Below are 9,284 nucleotides of genomic sequence, written 5' to 3'. Positions count from 1 at the left end.
ATATACATATCTATATCTGTATTGCATGCTGTAGTAAAAGGTAAATCATAGTTATAGAGTAGCAAGCTCTCGTGCAGGACACGGAGTTTGTGAGCTGCACTGCTTATCTCTTTATTTTGCTGAGTTTGGGAACATGTTAGCAAAAACAATGGCTCTGTGCTTTGCTCTTACACTGATGGCCTTGTTGTGTGTGGGGAGCTATGTTCTGGGGACGGTAATTGATGTGAATGCTTTTATAATGCAGGCTCCCATGGTCTTTGCTCATCCTTATGTAAGCCATTTAATACTCTTAATAATATTAGCTAATACTGTTGGCATTCTATGGAGTTCATGGAATCTGGCATCATCCTGGGGCAGGAGAAAACAAACTTTAGGTGAGGAGATATTGAAAGATGCCCTGAGGCATCCAGTTCCTGGGTGGCAAGGTGCATGGAAGGATTTGGGCAGGTTCCTAGGGCGGTTTTCACCTCCCATTGCCTGGGACTTTACACCTGAACAGGTAACCAAGCCTGACAAACTGACCCATCAGCTGATAGAAGGGTGCCTTGCCCACCCCAATGAACACCAGCAGCTTCTTGCCCTGTACTGGGGCCTGGCCTGTGCCTACCGAGCCACTGTTCAGTACTCTCAGAGGACTGTAGCTGAGGCAGGAACCCAAACTTCATTTGAGGACACTATGGCTGAGTCAGGGACTCAAACCACAGCAGCCACCGTAACTGCCCCAGAAGTGAAAGCAAAAAAATGGACAAGGCAAGTGACACACCCTTTCTATCGATTAGTAAGGGAGGAAGAAGAAGAGGAGGAAGAAGGGGAAGTAACAGTAGGAAAGGAGGGGTTAGATCAAGAGGCAGGTCCCTCAACAAAGAAATCAAAAGGGATGAGGCAAATCAAGCAGGAAACTGAAGTGACTCGGTCCCTGACCTCGTCAGAACTCCGAGACTTGCGCAAAGATTACAGCCGGCAGCCAGGTGAGCCCATTTCTGCCTGGCTGCTTCGATGCTGGGACAATGGGGCTGGCAGACAGCAGCTGGAAGGCCATGAAGCCCAGCAGCTGGGATCCCTTGCTAAAGATCGGGAAATTGAAAGAGGAATTGGAAAAGAAGGAGCAATTTGCAGCCTCTGGAGACGGCTCCTCTCAAGTGTGAGGGCAAGATACCCATTTAAGGAAGATCTGGTGAACTCCCCAGGGAAGTGGACCACTGCAGATGAAGGTATCCAGTACTTGAGAGAATTAGCAGTGCTGGAAATCGTCTATAGCGATCTAAAAATTGACAGGGTCCCTGAAGATCCAGAGGATGCCCCTTGCACAATGGCCATGTGGAGGAAGGTGGTTCAAAGCGCCCCTGCATCATATTCCAGCAGCTTGGTATCACTGTACCACCCACAAATGGATACACCAACTGTGGAGATGGCCTCCTCCTGGCTCCGAAATGTAGAAGAAACTCTGGGCACTTCCTCGTCCCTGCAAGCCAGCAGCGCAGCTTTTAGGGGCAGCCCAAGGGATCGGTCCTCTCCTTCCCCGGTGAGAGGGAAGGGGAGCCCCAAGCGCAGGCCCCGTGGGGAGCTCTGGTTCTTCCTGCGGGACCAGGGGGAGGACATGAGGAAGTGGGTGGGTGAGCCCACCTTCAAGCTGGAAGCCCGTGTCCGTGAGCTGAGAGGGAAGAAGGCTGTTAAAGGGTCGCCCAAGAAGACTGCCAGTGTGGTTGCCACAGAGAGACAAGAAGGCAACCAGCGATTTCCCAGACATAAAAGAGCTAAAATCACTTCCTTTCACCCTGATGAGGGGACTTCTGACCTGGCATCGCAAAGGTCAGATAGTGAATACTCTGACCAGGAACAGGAATAGAGGGTCCCTGCCTCTGGCCAGGAGGAGGAGAGGGATGACCAGGCATACTGGACTGTGTGGGTTCGATGGCCTGGCACATCAGATCCACAGAAGTGCAAAGCTTTAGTAGATGCATTGAACATTGATGCCATCAATGCACAGGAGTGCAGAATCCATCTGGATCTTTGGAGTGACAGGGGGACGCCAGGAATTTTCTGTGTTAGAGGCCAAGGTGAGCTTAACAGGGAAGAAGTGGGAAGGATATTGGTCTGGCTGTGACCGGCTCAGAGGCCCCTTGTATCCTTGGCATCAGCTGGATACTTCAAGGATCCAAGAGGATATCCATGGGCTTTTAGTGTAGCTACAGTGAATACAGAGAAGATCAAAGTTATCCACCCTGCCTGGCCTCTCAGAAGGTCCCTTCATTGTCGGATTGCTGCAGGTTGAATGAAGACCAGCAAGTACCAACTGCTACCAGGACTGTACAGCAGCAGCAGAATCTCACTCTGTAACCCCCATCCATGAACTCCCCATCCATTAGTCCTTGGAGAGCCAAGGAGTGGTCAGCAGGACCTGCTCACCCTTTGGCCAGTGTGAATCTGATGGGGAATGGAGGCTGAAAGTGGACTGTTGGGCCTGAATGATTCACCTGTGAGCGCTGCTGTGCCTGACGTGTTGGAAATTCAATATGAGCTGGAGTCAAAGGCAGCCAAGAGGTGCCACACAGGTTATACCACAAATGTGAAATGTGCTGCAACCAAGGAGCCACACAAGTGGAGTCTCCTTGGAAGAGAGGGCGGTGGCTGGGGTTCCACTATGGTGAGGTCTGGAAAATTGACTGTATTGGGCTGTTGCCATGAACACACCAGGGCCAGAGTCACATCCTCACCATGGCAGAGGCAACAACTGGCTGGCTGGAAACATCCCCTGTAAAACATTGCCACTGCTTGAGAGACATTGAGATCCCAGGCCTTGAGGGACAGATTTTGTGGCAACATGGTACTACAGAGAGAATTGAATCAGAAAATGGGGTTCACTTTAAAAATAAACTGATAAACTCTTGGGCAAAGAAACATGCTATTGATTGGATATATCCCTTATAAACCACAGGCCTCTGGGAAGATTGAAAGGTAAAATGGACTGGTGAAAACTATGTAAAGAGTGTAAAGTAATGGGCCATGGAAGCACTGGGATGCAAATTTATCAGAAGCCACTTGGCTAGTCAACCCTAGGGGATCTGGTAACCACCCTGGTCCTGCCCAAATGAAGCCCCTACACACTGTGGGAGGAAATAAGGTCCCTGCACACACAGGGAAGTGGGAAAGTCAGTGTGGATTTCTCCTCCCATGGGAAAAGGCAAGCCCATGCGTGAGATTGTCTTTGCCCAAGGACCTGGGTGTACTTTGTGGGTGATGAAGAAGGATGGGGAGACCTGGTGTGTACCTCAAGGGCATTTAACCTTGGGGGGGGGAAATAATCTGTGGTGTGAGTTGTTTGTTGCAGGAAGTAGCAGAAATGACACAAACTGATGAAGGATGAATTTTGTGAGGAGCAAGAAGAATGCAACAAGAACCTGACACCAGCCTGGTGTCAGTGCCCAACAATCAAGTGTGCTGCTTCAGTCCTGATCACTCATCCTGATGGAATGGAGCCCAAGTCATAGATCTGGAGGGATGAAAGAAGCCCATGAAATGGAAAAATAATATCTTCATTGAAAGGACAGGGGAGAGTGGTTAATGAAAATGTATGTTTGATATAGAGATGGTTTAAGGATGTAGTTTAAGTTGTATGTATGGGGAAGAAGGAATCCCAGTAATGAGAAATAAATACAGTGGAACAGTTGGAAGATATATAAATTATGTGGGATCTGAGTGTGACACAAATGGTATGGAATGAGGGGTGGACAGTGCATGGAATAAGGGGGCTGAGACTGGACTGAGATAGAGTTCATTTTCCCTTAGCAGCCCTCACAGTGCTGGGCTTTGCAGTGGGAGCTGGAAGGGTGTTGATAACACACCAGTGCCTTGGCTACTTGGACAGATCAGACCTGTCCCTCTAACATTGCCCCCCCATCAAGGGACTGGGAGTGGGCAAGGTCCTGGGAGGGCACACAACCAGGCCAGCTGACCCAAATTAGCCAAAGGGATATTCCATACCATATGATGTCAGCTCAGACAGGAAAGCTAAGGGAGGGAGGAGGATCAGGGAGGCATTTGTTACTCTGCAGTGTTTGCCTTCTGGAGCCACCACCACGCGTGCTGCAGCCCTGCTTCCCGGGAAGTGCCTGAACAGCTCTTGCTGATGGGAAGTGGAGATTGACTTTTTCCCTTTGCTCATGCATGTGCAAACTTCTGCTTGTCTCTTTTTATGCTTTAGTAAACTGCCTTATCTCAACCTATGAGTTGTTTTCCATGTTATTCTCTCCATGCCCTGCTGGGAAGGGGAGAGATAGAGTGGCTCAGTGGGCACCCGGCACCCAGCCAAAGTCAACCCTCGCTGCATCACAGAACCTGGAGTCAGCCTGGCATCCCCAGTGAGGGTCTGCTCTGCCAAGGAAATACCACTGGGAACAAGGATTTGAGCACATTGGGGTGCATCAGAGAAAGAGGCTCCATTTGGGGTACAAAGTAAGTCCTTTTTATACCTCAGAGACATAACCAGGCATAGGACACCAGCACTTGGGGCAGCCAATAGGTGCTGCTGACATCTGTTTTCATCTGGCACAGTCAATAAATGATGATGTAAATGGGACAGAACACAAGCTTGTATTGATTCTGGAAACCTCATGGACCTGTTAGTACAGTGTTAAACACTCTGCCTTGATTACCTACAGGGTAGTGGTTGTGTTGAAAGTGAAATGTTGGAACTTGAGATGGGAGTGCCTAAGGAGCAAGATGTGCTGTGGTACAAGTGTCTCTCCTCTGTGGTGGTAATCTCTTAGTGCCACAAAAACAGAACCATCCAGGGGTTAAAGAGTTAGTCACTAGCTTCACCCAGGGTCACTGTCATGTTTGCAGAATGAATTAGAAAAACATGGATTAGAAAAAAAATTCAATTTTATTATAATCAGAGTGCCCAATAGAGGTTTATGATCTATACAGCCAATTGTTTTGCTTGGGTCATAGATGTCACAATTATCATTAGTACCAAGCCAACTCTGTAGACAGCAGCATGTAGAATTAGGACCGGTGAGATTATAGATCTTTGACAATTCATGTTATTAACATTCCATGTAAGATGCCAGAGTCCATTAAAACCTCTTTTGTTTGTATTTGCTGATTCATTATTTCAGGTCTATGAAGTTTCCAGAATCAATACAAGCTTGTGCTCTGTCCCATTTACACCGAAACCACGCTTGGGTGTGATTGTAACACAAAGTGTAATTATAGTTACTTGTCTTCCTCACCCAAATTGAATCACTGTCCTGGGACATTATAATGGACTATGGAGCCTCATATGAATGTGCTTTAAAGGTTATTGTTATTGATAGTTTGGTGTACTGGGGAGTAAGTATGACAAATTATGTTGACATCAAGATGCTTTAGAGACAGGTTCTGCTGAGCCTCAAAATTTGGCATCTAATGATCAAGGGTGGTGTAAGGAATGCCAACAATCCAATTTCTTGCCTGCTCAAGAAATTATATTCATAAATTGTACAAGGTGATCACTTGTTCCTTCTTGAAATAAGGAACAAGTAATAACATAGCGACAAGGCATGGTGTGCATAATGTAAGTTATAAAAAAGACAAATGCTCATGATGATGTTTCAATTCATGCCAACTTGCCAAATCAGTATGACATCTGGAGGAGTGGCAACCTGATAACAACTGTTAAAGGACAGGGGACAGTAGTTAATGAGAATGTATAAATCTCCGTGTTGGTTATAAAGGTGGTTTAACTGTGAAGTTTGAGTTGCAAGCATTGGTAAGAAGGGATTTCAGTAATGAGAACTAAATACAATTGAATCATATACTGTGTGAAGTGCTGGGCCCCACAATTTAAGAATGGTGTTAAGGTCCTTGAATGCATCCAGAAGACTCCAGGTTTATCTAGTTTAGAGAAAATGAGGCTGAGGTAAGACCTCATTGTGCTCAGCAGCTCCCTGAGGAGGGGAGGTGACTCGTTCCCTGCCTGCAGTGTGCTGGTGCCACCCCATCGTGCCTATCCCACAGTCTGCAAGGTGACCATGGGCATCTCCTTTAGCCAGCCTACTTTTCCAGGAGATCCCCTGAGTGTCTCCATTCCAGATCATGTTCCTGTTTGAAGGGGGCCACTTTGTGTCAGATCTATTAATTTCAGCATTTCAAGCATTTTGTCCCTTATTACTTTGAGCTCCCTTAAGCCTCTGGGTGACCCTGACCTGACCTTCCCTTTGGGAGTGCTTCCCTGTCCTTGTTGCCTCTCCTAAGGACTGTCAATTTTGCAGCCCTTCCAGGCCACTGTGGTGTTTCAGTGCCACATTTCATGCCAGAACATTAAGGCCAGGCTTTTCTGGTCTCTCTGGATGCTGTAGTTTGCAAGAATTTTAGTTTCCCTGATGCTGTTGCTGGCACAACCATCATGTCCCAGGGTGTTGCCTCTGTTCCTTAAGGAAATCCTGAGCAGTCAGCCTCATTGTCCAGCCAGAGCATCCATCAAGACTACTAGAGGAAGGGGGAAGGAGACAGCCCCACACTCCCAGCATTTTTCTAGAAACATTTATTAAGGATGATAACAGGGAAAAGATTTTCACTCTGGCCTCTGCATCAGTGTTTAGGAGAAATATTCTTCCTGTCAGGAATATCTGTCCAGCCTCAGCCTGATGAAGGATCACTGCTCCAGCCCCCACTGGTACCACCCATCCCACCCAGTCCTCAGGAGGCTTTTGGCTGTCCTGCATGAAAATTCCTAGAAGTCACTGTGACCCTGGGTGGTGGGGGGACCTTCCTGTCCAGCAGGAGCCAGGAGGAGCCTCGGGGAAGTTTTAATGTCAGGGTACAAGGAGGCTGCATTATCTGGACAAAGCTTGGGCAATGAAGAGGGGGAGGAAGACTCATTGCTAGAATCAAGGCCTCCTCCTCATTTTCCATTTTCAGTGTATATCTTTTCAGTGATCTCCTCTGAGACCAGGCACATAGGCTTCTGCTGTAGGTGCCATAGGTCCAGATGGCTGAGGGTAGCTTTTAACTGGTTTGCAACAAAGCCATGGGATTCAAAGGGAACTGCTCACACTTCTGCATCCTTAGCTTGCTGCAAAGCTGCCAGTTCCTGCCTAGCAGTGCTAAACAAAGCACCTACAGCTGACACCTCTGTGAGAAACCAGATGAAGGGCCCCTTGCTATTCTCTGCTTTGCATTTGAGTGTCCTGCCACTTCTGAAACTCAGTTTGCAGCCTTTCCAAATTCAGCCAATTCTTAAATACTTTATCCCTGTCCTATAGAGGAGCTTTCTACAAGCATCTTGCCATTTTCACTGCTTTCCTACTGCCTTCTCCCAAGCATCCATGACCTGTTTATCACAGATCCACACTTCTGACACCAATTAATGCCACAACCCAGAAGGATTACTCGGCTTGTGAGTATGCAAAGATTGCAACTGTTTGTAGTAGGCCCTACTCTGTCATGCACAAGGACATAGAGGATTTATTACCTATTTTCTCTTAATCATTACAGTTTACTACTATCAAGGCAAGTATAGTTACAGTTGGCAAAACAAGTACTCTACAAGATACTACAAATTACTGCCAGAAAGCAAACAGGGATTTCCACAGCAGCTGCAGTCAATACTAGCATCAAGTCTGTATTTCAATTTACACAGCCTATGACATACCACCACCTCATGCACAGTTACAGCCTTGCTTCTCCCTGTCCTTTGTCCTGGCCAGCCTCCACCTACAGCCCTGCACGTTCACAGACAGGCTGTGGCTCCCATCAGCTTACAGAAAGTGCTCAGAGGACACATGGGTCATGTAGGAACAGAGAACCAAGACTGAGGACCAAGCCAACCCAGTTTTAATTTCTTGCAGCATTCAGAGCAGTCCTTGTCACTGTGGTACAGACTGACCAAGATCCACCAGCATGGTTACAAACAAACAAACAATCAAACAAACAAACAAACAAACAAACCATCTAGCATGTCTAGCCCACAGCCCAATCACCAGTCTTCCAAAACAGACCATTCCCTGAGACAGTGACCTCCAAAAGTCAGATCTGAAAACAAACTTCCTCTGGGTGTTTCACATTCCTTTGGTGCTATTCTCTAAATGCAATGTTTGTGTCTCTTACTAAAAAAATCCACAGCAAGAGGCTTTCCACATAAACTTAAAGGGAAGTGATTCAGTTATTTTTCTGGGATTAAGTTTCAAATAAATTTTCATAGACTAGGCTATGGAAACTATAATATGACCTGTCAGTTAACCATTAAAAAAGCAATGTTGATACTGTGACATACAAATAATACTTTTAAGGATGACGCTGGTTTAACTTGGCTGGTTTTAATTCAGCAGTGGGTTTATCAAGATTTTGCAAGAATTTTAAGTCTGAGTAAAGCACTGTATTTATGCAGTTCTACTGATTTAAGTGCCCTGGCTGGGTTCTCTTGACACAGACACCCACAATCTCCAAGACACAGAGTGGACTTTGCACACAAATATCAGCAGCTACGTAACAATTCCTTAGTGGTTCCAGCTTGTGCTGGTCTCACAATTCTTAAGAACTACTGCTCAGAAATAGCAGCAAGTCATGCAGCTTTCTGCTGCAAGCACTGGCAACACTTGGTCACAATCTTATTTCACTATTAAAAGAGTGATTTCCTTACATTCTGTTATAAACCATACTCCAGAATGGGTAAGGATCACAATTTCATATAAATACCTACTGCCAGTTAACATTAAATTGAGAAATTTAAATATAGCCTTATGCCTCTACCAAGGGCTCAATCAGATCACAGAATGAACTGCAAGAGTTTCAGATTCATATATTATGATGCAAATGAGTTTTGTAAATTGTGACCTAGTTCCCATGTTAGGAACAGTTGGGACCAACAGCAGGGACTGTGTGATGAATGCAAGCAGCAGGAGCAAGCAAGGAAATTAACATTTGTTCTTAATTTGAAATGGATTTTTAATCACTTTCAGGTGCCTCAAAGGAAGTGCACACACTTGTTTACTATAATCATTCTGACAGAAGAATGCATATAGGAGGTAACACGTTTTTGTTTTACTAATTGAAATGTTTGCAGCAGTGGTGTCACACGAAGTGCCAGAACACAGCTCTTTCTGGAGGGCACAAAGGAGGACTGTGAAATGAAGTTTCCCAATTGATCTGTTCCTCAGAACTCACTTTGCAAAGAAAGTGAGTTGCACGTACCCTCTAAAAGTGACTGGATATGAGATCACATTCATCTTTCCAAATCCAGTTGCTATTTTTTAAGCAAGAGGCCTGATAAACTCGCTCTCCAAAGAGCCTGCTCAGGGATTTAG

The sequence above is a fragment of the Agelaius tricolor genome, unplaced genomic scaffold (genome assembly GCF_023055355.1).
Source record: "Agelaius tricolor isolate 1412-34295 unplaced genomic scaffold, bAgeTri1.0.p SCAF_10, whole genome shotgun sequence".
NCBI lineage: Eukaryota > Metazoa > Chordata > Aves > Passeriformes > Icteridae > Agelaius > Agelaius tricolor.
This window is presented reverse-complemented; position numbering follows the sequence as displayed.